Below are 21,863 nucleotides of genomic sequence, written 5' to 3'. Positions count from 1 at the left end.
GCCAAAGAATGCCATCCCACCTGTGAAATATGGGGGTGGCAGCGTCATGTTGTGGGGGTTCTTTGCTGCAGGAGGGCCTGGTGCACTTCACAAAATAGATGGCATCATGAGAAAGGAAAATTATGTGGATATATTGAAGCAAAGTCTCAAGACATCAGCCAGGAAGTTAAAGCTTGGTTGCAAATGGGTCTTCCAAATGCACAATGACCCCAAGCATACCTCCAAAGTTGTGGCAAAATGGATTATGGACAAAAAGTTAAGTTATTGGAGTGGCCATCACAAAACACTGACCTCAATCCGAAAGAAAATGTGTGAGTAGAATTGAAAAAGCGTGTGCTAGTAAGGAGGCCTCCAAACCTGACCCAGTTACACCAGTTCTGTCTGGAAGAATGGGACAAAATTCAAGCAACTTATTGTGAGAAGCTTGTGGAAGGCTTCCCAACACGTTTGACCCAAGTTAATCAATATAAAGGCATTCTACCACAATACTAACAACATGTATGTAAACTTCTGAACCACTGGGGATGTGATGAAAGAAATAAAAGCTGAAACAAATAATTCTCTCTACTATTATTCTGACATTTCACATTCTTAAAATAAAGTTGTGATCCCAACTGACCTAAGACAGGGAATGTTTTCTATGATTAAATGTCAGGAATTGTGAAAAACTGAGTTTATATGTATTTGGCTAAGGTGCATGTCAACTTCTGACTTCAACTGTATAAAATATATTAATTAATTAAAAAGTATAAATCTTTCAAATCAGTATTCTTGCCATAAATGCGGGAACGGAAGTCTGTGTTTCAGTGGTAGTCTAGGTCTACAGTACAAGTGGAGCTATTTCCTGTAACCCACATATCTCTGTAAAGCTCTCTGTGACTCCAAACATGAGAAAGCCTGCAATGTTTTCAGATGCCAGGAAACACAATGCTGGGAAAGTAAAGAGCGCTCAGGCTGCCATCATGCTTTGACCTTGTACTGAGGTCATGGCCTAGTAACCGACCACATAACACTAAATAGGCAGCACCCGTTACTTCAAATGGGCAGATTAATTGTCATGTAAAGCAATGACTGAGAAATAGTTTGTGTCTGAAATGTCTCTATACTGTATGTGAATACAATTTAAATATCTGTGTAACACTTTATTTATTTCTACACAGTAGACCCTGATAATTTTATAAATGGACCATGGTGATTGTTTGCAAACTATTTTACTTTATTAAGGCTCATCTGGGTTTATGTACTGTATTTGGTATGTTGCTGTTGTGTATGTTTGTTTATGAGGTAATCTTGTTTTTTTAAATTGGGCACAAGAAAATCAGATTACTTTGAATATAACTTAGTCCTTTAACAGCAGCTTTTCTCTGGGGTCATGACTGAAGCATTTGCAAATAACTTTGTACTGTTCTAAAGGCCATTACAAAACACTCAAAAACAAATATGTACTTAAGAGACAGAAAGAGAGACAAATCAAATCACAAGCAAAAATCTTCTGGATGTACACCATGTTCTTTTAATTTTGTGTGGTCCCATCACATTTCTGTAAATGAAGATGCTCATAAGGCAGTTGTGACACTTACCACTTGAGTCTCTCCAAAATATTTACGTTTTGTAGATCATTGCTTACCATTCCATACTGAACCCACAGATAGGCCAGCCTACAGCCTTGAAATCGGTGGGGCTGTCAATTGAGCAGAGAAAATAAATTCAAATTTTTACCTTAAATATTTTCAAAATTGGAATAATATTCAAATTGTTGTTTCCTTTGTCCACAAGAGGGCGCAATAAATACACAAACCATACGGCACTATTGTATTATTGCAAAGAACATTCCTGGCTGTTAAAAAAAACACTTAATTTTCAAATGAGCATAAAATAAATACGTTTTAGCTGGTCCATTTCTCTCATGTTATGTCAAAAGTAAAATAAGGGGGGAAACGCTTCGATAGGCAGTCCACATGTTGTTACACTTGCACTGATGCCAGTTTGCTATTCCAGACACAAGCTATAATAACAGTAAAATACCACATTGTTTTTATTCATTACAGTTGTATGTAGGGTAGCAATATTCCCAGATGGCAGAGGTATTCAGCTGAAATCTTGGTGAGCCGGCTCAGACTACGAGCACAGGCCAGGGGCTGTTCAAAACACACATTTTAAAGTTGAACTTCTTTTTTGATAAAGTGTTTAAAGAACTCATTGCTTAATCTGAGAAAAGCTTATAAAAGAGCAAGATGCAAGGACCAAGTAGCTCCACCTACTGTAACGGGCTGTTCACACCGAACGTGTCACTTTTGCATCCATCCGTTTGTATGTCTTTGTAAAGCTGTCTTTTTTTTCATTTTGTTTTTGTTTATTCGGCGTCTCGTGAAGGAGTGCTGTTTTAGATGATGTGTCTAATTAAAAAGAACTTATTGAGACATCTGCTTTCCGTTAAACTGTATTTGTTGCATTGTGTCTAACCTTTTTAGCGCAAGCATGTGATCAATCTGAAGTCATCATCAGTTCTTGGCACACATCCAAAATTCAAATAGACAGTTTTAGCATTTGAATGTGCAATATTTTCTTAAATTTGACGAATATTAGGATTTCAAATTTTAATTTGACAGCCCTTGAAAACTGTACTAGCTATTGGAAAAAAAAAAGACTGCAAGACCTGCAGGCAACTTACTAGCATGCTCCAAGTTTGCTTTAAATATACAAAGGCAGTTGACCGAATAGTGCTGAGTATTGGAGAGGGATGAAGAGGTTTACATCTCAGTGCAGAAGAATATTTATGTGGTGCTAATCTGACACTAACCGGATTACAGGCAGATCATGGAGCCAAAGTGATTTAGGGTCACAGTTGGAGGACTTCTTAAGGTCTTAATCTCTTTAAACTTGTCTCATCAGAGGGTTTGCTTGTGTGGGTACACGCCAGTCAAATTAGATGTTTTCGTTTGTTTTGTATGTGTTTGAAATTTTTACAATCTCACTGATGAAAATAATTTGTTGGTTTAATAACTCACTTAAACTAATTAACTAAAATTAAGCAATAAGTAATAAGTGAATACCAATATAGATAAGCAAATCTTATTTGGCATCTATGTAACCCCATGTTGCTAAGTGTTCATAAACCGTATATGGAAAACAATCCTCGGGCATATTGGCAGCAGTTTTAAACAAGTTCATAAATGCCTCTGCATTTACGCTGCTCACAAGTTTCATTTAACTCCTATTGGCAAGGGTTCTTTTATTTGTTTTAACAGAGCAAGTATAAAAAGACCCGATTGTCCATGGAACATGGATAATTTCCATTACATGATATAAACAGAGCCAAATAAATGATTTAACATTTGCTGGTCGTATCTGGGTGAGAATTATGCCTGGTAGTTTTAGGTCAGATGTCCCTACAAGCACAACAAATTGAAAAAGCTATCAATGCAAAAGAGTTTTCCTATGATTGTTATGCATTAATAGACAGATCTAACCATGCTCAAGTGAACACCTCATTGCAACCTGCCACAGATTTGCTCTGACAGTCTAAAGTCTTATTTTTGTAATCTATTTGATATTGTACTGTATGTTCTATTGGAACCCTGAAGAGTAGCGTGTTCTTGTAAAATTACAATCTCCTCCACAACTTCAAAAGTAACCATAATACAGAAGGAAAACTACATTTGAAGCAAAATAAAGTGTGAAATAACTCTCAAAGTTAATGATTTCCTCAAGGCATCATTAATATTGACAGATTCTAATTTGTGCAAGCAGGATGTGTAATGTAGCAGCTTAGCTCCTTTATCACTTGCTGAAATATTTACACACAATGTTTGAATGTTTATGGAGGTTGCTTTACCATAAATTAAAACTAGTATACACCAAGAGTAAACTGAGGAAAGAACAACTTAGGCAGCATTTCAGAAAAATGCCTGAAAGATGTGACACTTCTGAGAATCACAATCTAAACATCAGGCAGACAGGTATGGTTCTAATTACATGCAAACAACAAAATTATGCTTTATTTTTACATAATTTTTCATTTAGCAGATGCCTTCTTATCTAAAGTGATTTACAGTACAGTAAATTGTCCATAAAGTGGCAATCCCCCCAAGAAATCACAAAACTGAGGTTTAAACCGGCAACCTTTGAGTTACATACCCACATCTTTAACCACTAAAGAAACCACATATTTGAACCACTTGAACCACATATTTCAGTTACTAAATCGACAGCACATCAGAGTAGTTCCAGAGGCACAGCTAAGAGAACCTAGACATTGTAATATGTTACAGTACACTGCATCTGGCATACATCTTAAATTATCATCTATTTGACCATTTCCCCAAATGGTTTAACGTTAAACATCATCAGCACCAAATCAATCACTGTTTACAAACAATATTTTATGTTGTGCATTTGAAAGGTTGAGATACAATATTCTCAAAAAAGCACTTCTTGCAACTAGCAATAATAAATTCAGTGCCACCATCCATCAATATACATTCTCATGTTAAAAGGCATTTACAGTGGACTCATGCAGTTAACAAAAGCCAAACTGAACTAAAGAGCCAGTGATCAAAGCCAACAAACACTTACAGCTGGCCAGATGTTGAAGCCAACACTGGCATTAGTATTTTACTAGGCCAAGATCCTGATTAAGATGTTGCCCTCTTCTTAAGAACTGGAACCTATTCATGAAAATAAAGACTTATAACAGCCAATCAGGGCAGACATAGCTCTTCCGGACACTTTCTTCCCCCTGTCAACCCAGTCGAATACACTGGCAGACTGGGGTGGAGCAGGGCAATGGCAGGCTCTTATTGTCAGAGCTAGACTCTTTAATCTTCTCAGAGACAACACTTCCTGATTAACCAAACAACAGCTACAGGGGAATCGCTTGCTAAGGCCTGTTGCAAGCATATGGCTGCAGAATGCAGAAACTGAGAGATGGGGGCGTTTAATCAGACTGAACAAATTACAGCCAAAGTGGCAGTTAGCATTTAATCATACACCTTAGAGTCCAAATGTCTTAGACGACATTGGAAATCTAGGATTTTTTCATTTAAACTTTCTGAAAAATATAGAGCAAAAATTTAAAAAGAAATATTTAAGATTCTGCTCTATTTGGTCAGTAATGAAAATAAGCAAATTTGTGACATTGGCCATGTTAACTCCATACAAAAGGTCAGATTTCCTTGCTTCCATGGATACACACAAGATGCTCTTTGAAACTTTCGCAAATCATGTTGAAATAACATGGACCATAAGACTTTGCACAAACTTGCCCATGCCAGCTCAAGTGCATGCTGTCAATAAAGGAAAAGATCACTCAAAAATGATAATTCTCTCATCATTTACTCATTCTTATGCCTTTTCAAACTCATATTATTTTATTTGTTCTGGACGACACAAACAAAGATTTTTTTTGAAGGAGATACATATAATGTTTATATCCATCCAATGAAAGTCAATGAAGCTGTGGTTTAATCCATGTATTTTTAAGCAATACAATCGGTTTTGGGTGAAAAACAGACACAAATGTAACTCCTCATTCACTATAAATAGCATCTGCATTCCCTGAACTTGTGCTTCCTTGCAAGTCATATTATAACTTTTTTGCTGCGATAGATGGATGGATGGATGGATGGATGGAATATCTCTTACACATCATATCACATAATTTCACAATTTACATTTTCATCCATAGAAGAAAGTCATACGAGTTTGAGATGGCAATAAAAGGTAAGCAAAATATTTGGACCCCACTGTCTGACAGTGTGGATAGAGACACTAGACAAAAGATAAAAGCATTGCTGGACCCCCCATACAAAAAGCATGCACATAATTTCAACGATCTGAACAGACCCAATGATCTGTGATACATCTTACATTTACATTTATGCATTTGGCAGACGCTTTTATCCACAGTGACTTACAGTGCAATTATTACAGGGACAATCCCCCCGGAACAACCTGGAGTTAAGTGCCTTGCTCAAGGGCACAATGGTGGTGACTGTGGGGTTCGAACCAAGGACCTTCTGATTAACAGCCCTGTGCTTTAGCCACTACGCCACCACCACTCCTATCTTATTTTGAGAATTGATCTGAGAGTTTCCTGAAACATTGATCTCCAGTATGAGACATATGGGCTAATCTCAAAGCGATGCCATGCTAATGGAATAGCCATTAAACTAAGCACAAAGAAGCCCTGTTAACTCAATGATGGATGATGTCCATGAGACGGCCAGTGGCAAGGATAGCCACAGAGAGAGCAGTAGTTAAAGGAAATCAATGCATTATAAAACCACTGCAGTCAAATTAATCAGGCACATTGTCTGGATGTATTAAGGATTTTGATTATTTCACAATTTACAATGCTGTGACAGTTTTAAAGGGTATCTAAACACCTGCTCAGAGTCTGACTCCACCCACTAGAAATATTTGAAAATGCAGGAAAAGTGGGCAGACCCCGGCGGGGGTAGAGGGAACGAATCGAGTGCGGGGCTGAGCGGGGGGGGCACCTGAGACTCATAGTGACGGATTAATTGACAACTGTTGTCAGACTCTATGTTATTATTATTCCTCACACAGTCGCAAGACGACATGTACATGAATCTGGCGTGGTGAGCTGGAACCTGCTTACGTCAGCTGTCACCGCTTACGTCACGAAGTACCGCAAACAGCCAATAGGAAAATTCAACTGCAGTAGCCACCGTTCAACCTGAAGAGGGGAGCACTCAGACGTTTTTACACCATATATTGTAGAATTAAAACACTTTATACACAAATGTCAAAAAAATTACTTGAATCAATGACCAGTACTAATAAAGCCCCATGCTTACAGATCATTAACTAAAAAAAGTTGGTTTAGGGTTTAGTTACCCTTTAAGTAAGTAAGCCTAATTGAGTAGCTTAAGTAATTAAGCAGCTGGGATCAGGTATGACATATTTTAGAGGACATTTATAAAAGAAAAGTTTAAGTTGCTGCTGTAATACTTATCCAAACTTTTCTTTTATAAATGTCCTCTAAAATATGTCATACCTGATCCCAGCTGCTTAATTACTTTTCATCAAAAGTATTGTCATGTCACCGGTTGAACATTTAATAGCCTATTTTGATAACCCTGAGCAAATCATGGAGCTAACAGAAGTACATGACACTCTTTTGAGGGGCACAGTGAAGAAGAGAGCAATAAATAGACTGTATTTCCAGTCTTATTTGACTATTCCAAAGTTTTTAAAACACAGACAAAGAGGGACCTCTACTCCTAAATTTATTTTCTGTCAAAGTCTCAGTCTAAATGCTTTGAAAATTGTGAAGATGCACATCTAAAAAATTGAGGGTTTGACCCATACATTGGCACTCTCTAGAAGTGCTTTTAATGAAAAGAACATACATGTAGATCTACTCTTCTTTCAAACCTGTGCTGATGATATCAGAGCTATGGGAATACCGAACAGGTAACCTGACTTTCAACACAAATGTATATTTCAAATTTACATTTCAGGGAAGTATATAGGCAGTGAAATATAATCAGCATGATACAACATCCTCTTGTCAGGCTGTGTAATAATTAGATAAGTCTAATTTGATAATTAAAAGGTCATTTATGTGTTGGCTGCTTTGCTGTGATAAATGATGGCTTTGATTAAATACTGACAGTGCTTCTTTCTCTGTCTGGCTGACTGCCTTACTGACAAATCAAGTAGTTGAACCAGCAGTGTTATACTAGATCTGTTGTTTCTAATAATCATAGATGTTTTTACTTGACCAAGATGCTTTTTTTTTTAAGATGATGCTTACTCAAAATAACCACTTCAGAAAAAAAGTCAACCATTTCCTGTTAAATTCAAACACATTTGGCATTTTATTACATCTCAAGTATTCTATGAACAAACTAATCTCTATTATGATTGGATGAGTGAAAGTGAGCCCACTTTGGCATTTTTCATAACAAATCTATTCACCCCTAAGAAAATCAATGTGCTTTTCATAGGGGCATTTAGACCCTGCAACAGGGGGGGCTTTTTACCCTAAATACTTCAATTGGTCCTTTCACTTATGGACAGTTATTGATTTCTTTTTTTATTTAATGACCTTAAACATATCTCAAAATAAAATGTGGTAATTTCAGGGGAATTTTACTTGAAAAATAAATTTGCAACATTTTAAAAAATGTAAATAAATTAGACCAAATTGCCTCAAAATTAACCTTTAGACGTCACATACAATGATATCATGGATCAGGAAAATTCTGCAGTGCAAAGTGTCAAACAGGTGTTCAGGAAAATCCTGTGTTAGTTTTTGTTGCTATTTAGTGTTTTGGGAGACAATAAAATCAATCGATTTTTACCCCATGGACCCTTTAGCCTCGTTGCACCCTAATGATTATTTATTTGTTTATTTACTCTTGTCAGATTTTTGGTATATTCCTCTATCTCTTGCATTGTCTCTTTACTCATTTCAATGATTTATGTTTTCTTGGTCTTATCAGTAGATATAAGCTCGTGGCAGAGTGACCTACAAAACTCCCACCTGCTGGAGAAGAGAACAGCTGAATGTATTCAGATTCAGAATGGATTCAATTTAAGGGCTCTTGTCTATAGAGGGGGAACAATGTGAAAGTGCAGTGTAGAAATGCAGAAATGACGAACAGCAGGTTCTAATGGGGCTCTTGTATTGTCTGACCAGCCCAGACTATTTATTAGACACCAGACTGAAAAGAATCAGAGCAAAACCAGGCCAGAGGGAGAAAGAGGAAATACTGAACCTGTTCATCAAATTGTCCTGCTTTCATCTATTCCCCTATGGCCACAATCGCTAGCTACATTACTTTCTTTCACTTTTTGTAACCATTTTGAAGGGATATACTAATTGGCATAAACTGCAAGAAGCCAGCTGTGCCTTGTCCCCCTCTATTTCTCTCAAGATACACATAAAACTACACTAAACAGGGAATGGTAAAGCTTGTCTGGTCTGAATCGGACATGGTTTGAATTAGGCTAGTGGTTGTGTATGTAGCACTTATATCATCTGCCATTTTCTGAACGTTTGTACATATCAGACAACATGTTGTGGTTCTGGGCTCAAAGCCACAGATACTTACAGATATAGTGATTATTTCAGTTTGTGAGGAGACTGATAGGCAGACTGCATGTGTGTCACTGCAGATCCTTAATTTTTTCTTATATATACATCTTTAGAATTTTCATTCTGGCTTTAAAGCTCAACACTCCTGTGTGGCATTTAGTTGAATGCATCTCTAACATGATCATGACACAAAGAATATACAGACACACAGACAAAGAAAGACAGGTTATTTCCCTACCAGTCAATCTTACTATTCAATAAACTCCTTCTCACTGATAAAGTCAATAAGAACTTGCCAAAGTAAAATAATTTGATGGAAGACTGAAGAGAGATAAAGGTAAAATAGGGATGGATTTATGGAGCTGTTAAAGTGTAAGAGATGAATAGAATAAAGGAGGAAATAGAGACAGAGGAACATAGACTGAGAAGAGAAAAATAGAGCAAAAGAGAGATTGTGCTGGCAAGACCTACTACTGGATCACAGCAATCTATTAATTCAAACTCACACACATTCATTAACACAGGACAAAAACAGATGGCACTGTGCCATACAATGAGCTATCTACTGACTCTTTGCTAAATAGCAAGCAGTACACATTTCCTTTTCATCAGATATTGACAGATTATGTCTGCAGCCATTGCTTTTGGAGAGAAATTCAGAGCTTACACACTCCGAGACAGATATACACAGCAGGCAGCAGTTTATCTAAATCTCACTCTGAAATATGGATTCTTTCCATTTATTGAACTCAAGTGAGGCCAGTTACAACACAAATTCCAAGCCCTGTTGTTGTGGCCTTACAAGGGTCAGACACCGTATGGATTGTAATAATATCTGTGAACCAGATAAGAAAAAACAGTGTTAATGAAAATAGAAATGGGCAGACTGAATGTAACTTGACCTGCCTAGATGAACAACAGTGTGAACTGTGTCAGTATAAGGAGGTTAGCCAATCATACCAGAGGACATTAACATATAGAAGTCTTCAAGGTACAGTAGGAAAAAAAAAAACTAAGGATGTCAATTTAACACAAGCTTGAAGAGTCACCTTCGTGTTTTTGCGAGTCCCAATCAGCAGGGGGCAACAAACCTTTATTATTGACAGCAATTGGCAAAAGGTGAGAAGGTGTTCTGTGTTACATACAGCTGAACAGAGCAGCTCTAGGGGATTCAGAACGCAGGGGTCTCGAGACAGGTTTTTCTAAATTTCAAACTATGGTTAACTGGACACATTACACTAAAAACGCTGTGTTTGACGCAATGTAACCAAAGTGAGATGCATCAAAAGCGTGATGCATGTGTACACTGATGTGTCCTTAAAAAAGCCCTTATACTAAGTCTACCTCGGACAGATTGAATACAATTGCAAAATGGACTGCTGCGCAATGTAGGTAATGAATGTAGGTAATGACAGGCTTATGCTTACGTTTAATTATATGGAAATAAACAATGGGTCTGTTCCAAAACCTTGTGAGCCCATGCTCTGTGGTTTTGTAATAAGATTCAAGAATTTAATCTGTGAGGTTTTAGATAATCAAATTTCATTCAGCGCCAGACTATGTATATTGGGTAATGAGGCGGTTATTAAAGTGTAGTAGATGACAAATATACAAAAAGCTGAGTCAAAACTAGTGTAATGATTTGCAGACAAATAATTCTTAAAGGATGGAAGTCAATTGGTTGCTCCCTCATTTCAAGAATGGTTCACCGAATTGAACAGGATGGCGGCATTTGAAAAGATGTTATGCAAGCGGCTTGGCAGACTGGACGCGTATGGTAAGAAATCCTTTCTGGAAGGCTCTCAATGTGGAGAGTTTTGGTAGTAATTGTGGATTCTGTCTTTTGCGGATTTCTCCCTTTTGTCTTTGTTTGTTGATTTATATATTTTTGATTATCTCAAATATGTTTTGCTTGTTTGTTTATATGTGTGCATTGTGTAATTTAGGCTTTGACCACAGGGATGTTTGTTGAGTGACAGGGTGAATTTGGAGAAGGAAAAGGGGAAATAATGGGGGGGTAAAATTGATTCTGTGTGTGTGTGTGTGTGTGTATAGATATATATAAGTTTGGAATAATGTACAGATTTTGCTCTTATGGAAAAAAAAATTCACCAAAGTGGCATTCAACTGATCACAATGTATCAGGACATTAATAGCGTGAAAAATTACTATTACAATAAAAAAAAAAAAGATTTGCAGATCCTTGGCATTCTAGCTGTCAGTTTGTCCAGACACTAAGGTGACATTTCACCTCATGCTTCCTGTAGCACTTGCCATAGATGTCTGTCTTGTCAGGCACTTCTCACGCACCTTACAGTCTAGCTGATCCCACAAAATCTCAATGGGCTTAAGATCCAGAACACTCTTTTCCAGTTATCTGTTTTCCAATGTTTGTGTTTCTTTGCCCACTCTAACATTTTCTTTTGGTTTTCTGTTTCAAAAGTGGCTTTTTCGTTGTAATCCTTCCCATAAGACCTGCACCCCTGAGTCTTCTCTTTACTGTTGTACATGAAACTGGTGTTGAGCTGGTAGATTTCAATGAATTAATATTAAGGAGTGGACTTCATGGGAAAAAAATAAAACACAACAAAAAATTAGACATGGCCCTTTAAAAAAATGAATCATGAAAAGGTTCATTTGTGACGCAGTAAGAGGAAACTGTGAAATTTCTTTAAATGAACTGTATATAGATTAGAAAATCCCCACAGACAAGGAGCTCAACAGAGCTGAACAATAGCCATAATTAATGCCATATTAACAGATAATCTCTGTCTATCCTGAGAAATAATTGGAGAGTAAATACAGGTCCTCATTGTCTGTGATGTGACAATTCCCTTTCTCAAAACAGCACAAGCACACCCTCCATCTGAGCAATAAATTAATTGTATCATTTGACTAGTAATAGCATTGCATAGCAATGACAGCGCTGCAGACAGTTGACCTCAAGTCCTCATATCACAGTGATCTTTCTTTAAAGGCTGGCAAACTGCTCTCTATGTGGCTCTTATCAGGGGAAACAGGAAAAGCAAACAGATTGTTTCCGCACTCTTGATGAATCACAGACCCCAAACAATTAAATTGGAATGAAATATGACCTGGATGTGTTCAATAATTATGGCCCATCGCTCTGGGCAAAAAAAAAAGTTGGAATATAAAGTGATGACATCCCCCTCCCTACAGTACATAATTTATTTCAGAGGTTGAGTGATGTTGTACAGGTCCAACTTATAAAATTAAATAATTAATGCATTCTTAGTTTCCCACCTACACAGGGGCGAAAATGTCATCAATATGTTGGGGGGGGACAATAAACATAACAATTCTCAAGAGCAATTTTTGAAGGGGACACCAAGGGGTTTTTTTTTGTTGTTGCCCCATTTGCATTTGTATTATTTTATTTCTTAAACAATTACTTTAAGAATATATCATTATATTATTTACAATACACATATTTTAATGATATTTTAGGGGGGACAACCCTCAGATAGGGTAGCAGTATCAGGCACAATAATACCCTCATGTAAACTAGATTTAATGACGGTTTAGTGAACAGTCAAATTAAATGTTCCACTCTTGATAAACATCAGATTATTTATATCCGTCATCCCAGGAAAACGTTGATGCAGTAATCCAGAAATCACTTCATTTTCTTTATAGTCACACAGTACAGATGCGATGAAAACTCAAATAGTCCCCCCTTTACTTCCCCCAACAAGAAGGTGGCGATATGCACTAAGAATGCAAACTGCCAAAAAAAGAAGAAAATCTGTTTCTCAGCCACTCCTATCATATCACTCCTGAAAATATGGATTTAACCACTGGAGTCCTATGGATTACTTTTATGCTGACTTATGAGATTTTTAAACTTCTAAGTTCTGGTCACCATTTAAGTAAATTTTATTTGTATAGTGCTTTTCACAACACATGTTATTTGTACATTTGTACATTTATGCATTTGGCAGTTTATCCCCAACAGCAATGTCCTATCCACCCTAAACTAAGGGTCTGTAATGGGAAATGCATTCATCTAAATAGCCTGGCTTACAGCTGGAGGGGTACAGGTGTGAGAAACCTGCTGGAGGCCTTTCAAAACCATAACATTTTCTTCCTTGCTTGCTTGCCTCTTTTACTTTTCTTTTTATGAAGTGAGAGGATATAAACAGCATCCCCTCAAATTAGGAAGGAGGAGCCAGCAGTAATGACAGAAATATATGAGTATTTAGAGCATAGAGAAACTGGCTGAGTATACTAGAATTAATGTTGGACATTGCAGCCATAAATAAATGTCATGGCATAAATAAATAAAATGCAGTCTAATGAATCTCCATATACACCTGAATAATGTCAAACATAAATAAAGCTAAGCAAAAACCAAACTGAAGCCACTCTGGCTAGGAACTCTCCACTTTAAAATGCATTGTAAGCTGCCTTGCTTTCTTATACAAGAAATATGTGTACACACACACACACACACACACACACATACAGTTTATATACTGTATATTAATGGCAATACATTCTGATTGAGCTTGAAATTCTACAAAGGGCAAACAAATAATTAACTGGTGAAATTAGGAACAATATACAAATTTTTTTGTTGGTTTTACAGGCAGTAAAACAGCACAAAGATTAAGAATGATTATGATAAAGTAGTAATTTTTACAGGACAGGATGTGGCATGGCCCTTGACACCTCATTGTGTTCCCTCTGAACAGATGACCAGGGTCACAGGTCAGCAGACACCATGATCACCCATGATTAACCTGTCAAACAGGACATCCAATTATCGCAGCACGACACCATGTTGAGGGGCTCCTCTATATACACCCATGCACATACAGAGCTCAACACAAGCACATTAGGATTATGGCTGTTATTAATATACTTGCAGCAAAAGGCATCAAATCATTTGATGATTTGTTTAGTCCAACAGAGAAAAATGACATTGAGAATGGATCAATCAATTTTGTGTTTCCATGATTGTAAAATGGATAAAAGCTGGTGAGGCAACGATAGAATGAGAACAAAAAGACAGAGGAAGACAAAGAGAGCAGGCAGAGAAAAAAGGAACGTGAGAGAGTGCTGAAAGCCAGAGCTGACGAAAGACGATACGCAATTAATCATCACGATCACACAGACAGCAAACAGCTAAGAAAGATTGTAATATGTGGGGGCTTGAATTTCTTCCTACTGTGGCAAGTTTTTATGGCAACCTATGTTCATCCTATGGTCTTCTAACTTCTACCAGCTGTAATAATACATTAAACCAAAATGAAGCGATAAACTGCATTTAATGAATATGAAACTACAAAACACAAAACAAAACCTTAAGTCTGTATACATGGTGTATTATTAGTGCTGGTGTACTGACAACCGGTGCTACCTCCTCAGGACATGCTACCAGCAGTAAAAACAGTTATATGTAAAGTTAAAACATGGGTAGCACATGTCGGGAGTAGGGATGTTGCGATTACCGAATTTCACAATTAACCACGATTAAAAAGGTCACGGTTATTAAACCGTTAAAATTTGGAAGCTACGGCTAAAAACCTGAAAAAACAACCATGTTGTCTATTTTAAAAAACTGGACTGAAAATTAGTCCTTCGGTGTGGGTCTAACTACTTGTGCCGCATGTGTGTGTCCTGCCCTCTGCCTGGCTGGTCTGTGAGGCTGTTACTATGGTAATGGATTCACGAGGTGATTGTCTATGTAAGGCGGGGCGCATGCAGAACGAGAACTTTCAGTGCACGTGGAAATCTCAAATTGAAAACATGCTGGAACAACGTGATCTCCCAGAGTTGTATCTGCCGAAGAAGCAAATTAAATCAGCTATTTGGCTCTCTAAAAAATGATACAGGAGTTGTTGAAGACGGATATCCAGTATGCAAAACATGCAGATGAAAAGTGTCAGCAAAAGCGGTGAAAACATATAATATGTTCCAGCACCTGAGGGATCACCATCCAGAGATTCATGCCCAGATGAAGGTAATAATTTTACAAACACAGTAAATAATATATGTAGTGTACTACTTACTTGGTAAAGTCAAACACTGAATTGAAACGGTGTAAATCCAAAGAGTTGTATATTTTATGTTTAAAAGAGGAGGGGTTCAGCTTTAAATTGTGAATTCAAATAGTTTTTCCAACTGGAATAAGATTTCAGTGAGCATAAAAGTGCTGTGATTATCCGGCTGATCTTTAGATTACTGAATAAAGAAAGAAGGTTCTCCTAGCCTGACACTGTTTTATCTTAAACATATGGGGAGGGGGGTATTTTTTATTTACATTTAATTTAAAAAAAAATATTGAAAGGTATACATACTTTTTGGTTGAAAAGGTAAAGTACGTTTTGGTGTCAGAGGGCAGAGAGAAAATCGCAAAAACTTAGTACAAGTTTTAATATAAGTACTTTACCTACTTGTTTTCAGTTAAAAATAGGAATACATATGTTAACTGCATGTCCCAACAAATGATGCAATAAAACTTAAGTTGTGATATGTTTGTGGAGGTTTTTATTGTTGCATAATAGGTAAATTTGCAGATGATCGTAAAAGTCGAGAAATCTTGATTTTTTTTATCAGACAATTATCGTAACATAAAATTCCCTAGTCAGGAGTCATGAAAGAACATGTCGGTATGTACTACAACAGCATGAAATGTGTTAAAAATGTACATAGCACATCTTGTCAGGCATATGTTACCTATCAGGATGCGCTACCAGCAATACTATCAGATAGTGTGATATGGTGTGAGGCTGAATTAAGCCTACCCCAAACCCTAAACCCAACCCTAAAACTATGCAAATAACATCCTGATAGGTAGCATACCTCTTCAGGAAATCGGCCGCCGGACTGCGAGTGCAGTGGTGGTTTGTGTGTGTTATGAATGTGCGTGCTTGTACTTATGTGCGTCTCATTCACTTACACTTGTCTGTGAGAGTTCCACTAGATAACTTATTAAATGTGCCATTTAGGTTGTGCTTGGACTTGTTTTAATCACAATGCTGCGATGTAAGTAACGATGTGCTATTTCCCACATTATGTTTCATGAAGTAATAAGTGAAAACATTAGCCCGCAAGTAACATACATACATGTTTTTGTTTCGTATATTGCCTAATGAAACAAACAGAATTTGGGAAATGCCATCATTACTTACAGCCAATGACTAAAACCAGCCCCAAAACAATGTATTTTGAAATATCCTCACAGAGCAACATGAGCTTGGCTCTCACTCACACTTGAGACTACCTGAGTCTCTACTTGAAGGAAAGATGCCGCAGGCAGTCAGAGAATTTCAGCCGCAAGTAAATAAGTAGTCAAAAAAAAATCTGCGAAAACATCGCCGGCGATTCCATTATCTACACGATAATAATAGTTCGATTTTCCTGGTTGTTGGCCAATATATCTTGCAAATATATTCTCAATATATTCGCCAATATATCTTGCATCCCTACAAATATTTCCACAGTTTCTATCTGTTGTATCCATCAGCAAACAAATGTTGAGATCTGTTGAGAATTAACCTGGATGGGAAGTTATGCCTCAACTCTGCAAGACTTCAGGACGGAAAGTTTCATCATGTGTGAACACTCGATAATTCAGTAACTGCTCAGGAGAATCCTTTGATCCTATGCTGGTAAGACTTCTATGAGGGAACGTATGCCTGGACTTTTCAGTCAAGAAGGGGGTTCTTGTTTCCAAAAGTTATCTCATAGGAGGTAACCTCTTACAGGAGTTGTCTAATGTCCTTACCTACAAAAGAACCATTTTTCTTTGAGGTTTCTTGAGTAAAAAAAAAAGCCAGATCCCATGACAGAATATCCATACCAACAGCGCAACATCCTTCTACTTGCAACAATGACTACCTTCTTTCAAGAAACTCTACCTAGAAATATGCCTCCAAGATTGTTCACCACTGTGGCTGGTGTCATGGGAAAATACATCAGGGCTTTTATCTTGATTTCCTGATGGTTTTCTAATGTCTCAGTGTAAAAATGTGCTGAGTTTGCTGACAGCTCCTCAAAATTGGGCACAGAAGTCTAACCAGTGCAAATCTGCAAGTAATCAAGGCATCAGCCCCCAACACAAACTTACACACACACACACACACACACACACACACACACACACACTCTCTCATGGAGTATGCATACATAAATAGGGGTGCTGATTTTAAATAAAAAAAGCTTACCAGTACATGTGTTCTGCAATGGTGGATTAATAGAGCACATTAGGGGCCGAGGGGGAAATGTGGAGTCTTTTATAACATGCCTATTTCCATGGCAACAAATCAAATCTCAAGGGCTTTTTCAATCTACTATGTCCAGTTACCCACACTCTCTCTCTCTCTCTCTCTCTCTCTCTCTCTCTTAGTCACCAAAAAAAAAAAAAAACTCCAAATTATTCTAAAAAGCACCAGAAATGTTGGTACTCTTGATGAAGCCCATCTGCCTCTCCTTCATAAAAGCACATCTCTGTGATGTACTTTGCTGTGGCATGTGGTTAAACCACTCTCTAATGCATCCAAACATCTAAAATTACCCTTTATTTAAACAGTCACTCTCTCTCTCTCTCTCTCTCATTCTGTCCCACAACACCCTGGGCTGAATAACAGCAGATGATTAGAAGTGTCTATGCTACAAAACATTGCAGTACTTAATGCAGAGTAAAATCACTTGTGCAATCTGTTATTAGGTCCACCTTACTGCAATTAGTGACTCAAATATGAGTAGACTGATGTGGATTAATTACACACTTATATTCCAGAGGAACCACACTGACTAGGCCAAATGTGCTTGCCAAAAATGCTTGAACAATCCTTGTAATGGAAAACTGAAGCTTTATTTATTAGCCTCTGACAAGAGTAATATTAAATCTCTAATGCCTTTTTTCATTTACATTAAGTCTAGAGTTTTGATGATTCCACATGGAAATGTTTGAATTTGATGACTGTGACAAGCAGTGAAATCATACAGTACATAAATGAACTATTTCAACTTAACAATAAAAATAATTTAAAAAATAAATGCAATATAAAAGCTTGTTTTAATACATTGAGTTTTTCCAGCATTGAAAGGATCAGGAAACGTTATAAAAAGCTTTGTGCAAATTCATAACTGTTAAAGGGATAGTTAACCCAAAAAATTTAATTCAGTCTTTGTTTACCCACCCCTGTGTTGTTATATCCCCATATGACTTACTTTCTTTTTCTTAACACAAAAGGAGAAATTGTACAAAAAATAGATAATGTGCTCAGTGATGTCACACAATATGACAGTTTATTGTGACCACCTCTTCAAGCTACAAAATAATGCAAAAGTATAATTCACAAGTATAATAAATTATTCCATGACACTCATGATTTTAAAGAATGCATACAATGAGCTTTGGTGAAAAACAAAGTGGTAGCTCAGCGGTTAAGGCTCTGGGTTACTGACCAAAAGGTTCAAGCCCCAGCACCGTCAAGATACCACTGTTGGGCCCTTGAGCAAGGCCCTTGACCCTATCTGCTCCAGGGGCGCTGTTTCTTTGGCTGACCCTGCGCTCTGACCCCAGCTTAGTTGGGATATGTGAAAACAACTGCATTTCATTGGCTCTGTACCTGTACTCTGCACAATGACAATAAAGTTTAACCTTAATCTTAATGTGTAGTGCAATCTCTGTGTGTTGCCTGTAAAAATGGCACTTGTGTTTCAATGGCAAGAAAAGTCAGAAAACACAATGAAGAACACAAGTGAGGGGAGAAGTCTCTATTCACTATTATCCATACTAAATATAATGTGAAAAGTATGCAACGTCAGCCAAAGATGAGACTGATCCATACTTTAGGGTTACTTTCAGTAGGCTACACCTAGACACAGCAGGAGGACTGAAAAGTGTGAAGTGTAGTACTGTGGTATATACATTATTTTTAATGGTATCTGATCTTTTCTGTTTTTATTGTAAGCTTAAAATATTGATGTTGAGTTTATGGTTACAATATTATTTCAGACTCTTGAACAGTCTGACTTGGCCCCTTTTGGACTTAACTCGGACTCTATTGTTTAAAGACTCTGACTTGACTCAGACTTGACTAAGGTGGACTTAAACCCAGCATGTGCTCTCCGTGACACCATCCATCAATCACAAAGACAACATCTAAATACACCCACCCACACACGTATAATCAGATGCTCCACCTAAAAGCCACAAAATGCTATGCCGTCTCTCCACTGATGAGCCAGATGTGTGCAACACACCCATCAAGTTAAGTACATCAAAGGAAAAAAAATCTAAATGTTTTGTGTAGGCTAATACTCACACAAACTAAATCAAATAGACTCCATGCTTCTTTACAAGAAATATAGAGGTCACTTCAGGAAAAGCAGCTGTCATCTTCTTTAAAAGCTTCTCAGCATTACACACTTAACAGAACCGGTTAAATGTGCATTTCGTTACACAGCTGGAAAAGAGGGGGATGTTTTCTTTATAAATCCCCCTTGAGGCCCATTATGCATTTCTAGGGTCACATGTTTCAGGGACAGATTGTTGCAGATGCTAAATATAAAAGGAAAGTGGCCAGCCTTCTGTGGTCGAAATTATAAATGCCACCATCTTTCTTGTGAAATCTGAATCAAGTCTTTTTGATCTCTAAAAAGCAATACTGTCAGTATGATATCACTAAGAGTCATTCACAACCACAGTTACTATATCAATAAACTTAAAAGCTATTACCCACCAGTCTGATCTCACAAAGAAAATGTAAACAGTTGGTTGACTTTTCTTAAGATAAAAATCGAAATTTCGAAACACTGCCCCCAGCAGTAAGATTTGTTGGGCCTATAGTCACATGTGAGCTCCATTTTCAGGGTGTAATGTCCACAGAGGGGTGCCAAAAGTGAGCTGTGTAGAGTTGTTTTCAGCTCTACATAATGTAAATTAGTGAAGATGAATGCATATTTTATCAACTGAACCACCCAACCCCTAAACATCAGTAGAGTAAACATTTAATGTTACAAGAGAAAAAGTACTGAAACCTCTGAAACCCGCCAATCACAGATTATGCAAGTGCAATTATTTCCTAGTTTCACGCTGCAAACCGAACAGGCTTCCTTTGGAGCCACAAGGAAAGGTAATCACTTTTGAGGCAAAGCAAAAACGTCTGATGGGAGATGCCACTTGTCAGTGAGTGGGCATAATGTGTCCGATTCTAGGGTACTAGAACTCTCGGAAACAAAATCCCGACTTCCCGTGTGATCACAAATGTGTTGTGTCACAAGAGGTCAGTTCTAAAGCTCCAGCAAGCTATTGGCTGAAACAGATTAACAAGGCACATCCTCTTCAAAACAAATACAAATTAGTGGATGAAGGTTTCTGGCAGCCTGTTCAGTGATGTGATGTGATTCAATGATACAGGTGAAACTCGAAAAATTAGAATATTGTGCAAAAGTTCATTAATTTCAGTAATTCAACTTAAAAGGTGAAACTAATATATTATATAGACTCATTACAAGCAAAGTAAGATATTTCAAGCCTTTATTTGATATAATTTTGATGATTATGGCTTACAGCTTATGAAAACCCCAAATTCAGAATCTCAGAAAATTAGAATATTACATGAAATCAATTAAAAAAAGGATTTTAAATACAGAAATGTTGGCCCTCTGAAAAGTATAATCATGCATATGTACTCAGTACTTGGTTTGGGCCCCTTTTGCATTAATTACTGCCTCAATGCGGCGTGGCATGGATGCTATCAGCCTGTGGCACTGCTGAGGTGTTATGGAAGACCAAGATGCTTCAATAGCGGCCTTCAGCTCTTCTGCATTGTTTGGTCTCATGTCCCTCATCTTTCTCTTGGCAATGCCCCATAGATTCTCTATGGGGTTCAGGTCAGGCGAGTTTGCTGGCCAATCAAGCACAGTAATACCATGGTCATTGAACCAGGTTTTGGTACTTTTGGCAGTGTGGGCAGGTGCCAAGTCCTGCTGGAAAATGAAGTCAGCATCTCCATAAAGCTTGTCTGCTGAAGGAAGCATGAAGTGCTCTAAAATGTCCCGGTAGACGGCTGCGTTGACTCTGGACTTAATAAAGCACAGTGGACCAACACCAGCCGATGACATGGCTCCCCAAACCAACACAGACTGTGGAAACTTCACACTGGACTTCAAGCATCTTGGATTGTGTGCCTCTCCATTCTTCCTCCAGACTCTGGGACCTTGGTTTCCAAATGAGTTGCAAAATTTGCTCTCATCAGAAAAGAGGACTTTGGACCACTGAGCAACAGACCAGTTCTTTTTTTCTTTAGCCCAGGTAAGACGTTTGACATTTGAAGCCCATGTCCAGGACCCGTCTGTGTGTGGTGGCTCTTGATGCAGTAACTCCAGCCTCAGTCCACTCCTTGTGAAGCTCCCCACACATATGAATGGCCTTTTCCTGACAATCCTCTCCAGGCTACGGTCATCCCTGCTGCTTGTGCACCTTTTTCTTCCACACTTTTCCCTTCCACTTAACTTTCTATTAATGTGCTTTGATACAGCACTTTGAGAACATCCAACTTCTTTTGCAATTACCTTTTGAGGCTTTCCCTCCTTGTGGAGGGTGTCAATGATGGTTTTCTGCACAACTGTCAGGTCAGCAGTCTTCCCCATGATTGTGAATTCAACTGAACCAGACTGAGAGACCATTTAAAGGCTCAGGAACCCTTTGCAGGTGTTTAGCTGATTAGAGTGTGACACTTTGAGCCTACAATACTGAACCTTTTCACAATATTCTAATTTTCTGAGATTCTGAATTTGGGGTTTTCATAAGCTG

General features: G+C 37.7%; 1 protein-coding gene across 2 annotated transcripts in view; it reads right to left on the bottom strand.

Annotated features, from left to right (window-relative positions):
* LOC127638723 (protein O-mannosyl-transferase TMTC2-like) overlaps nucleotides 1-21,863 on the bottom strand; it is a 52,580-nt gene that overhangs the window by 25,746 nt on the left and 4,971 nt on the right. Inside the window, exon 1 of one of the 2 annotated variants that reach the window (XM_052120377.1) lies at nucleotides 4,576-4,585. The exons of the other annotated variant lie outside the window; for it this stretch is intronic. The gene's annotated coding sequence lies outside the window, so the exon portion shown is untranslated. Of the gene's footprint in view, nucleotides 1-4,575; nucleotides 4,586-21,863 lie in introns of those variants that run through there. 2 annotated transcript variants of the gene reach the window in all.

This window comes from Xyrauchen texanus, chromosome 47 (genome assembly GCF_025860055.1).
Source record: "Xyrauchen texanus isolate HMW12.3.18 chromosome 47, RBS_HiC_50CHRs, whole genome shotgun sequence".
Taxonomy (NCBI): domain Eukaryota; kingdom Metazoa; phylum Chordata; class Actinopteri; order Cypriniformes; family Catostomidae; genus Xyrauchen; species Xyrauchen texanus.
This window is presented reverse-complemented; position numbering and strand designations above follow the sequence as displayed.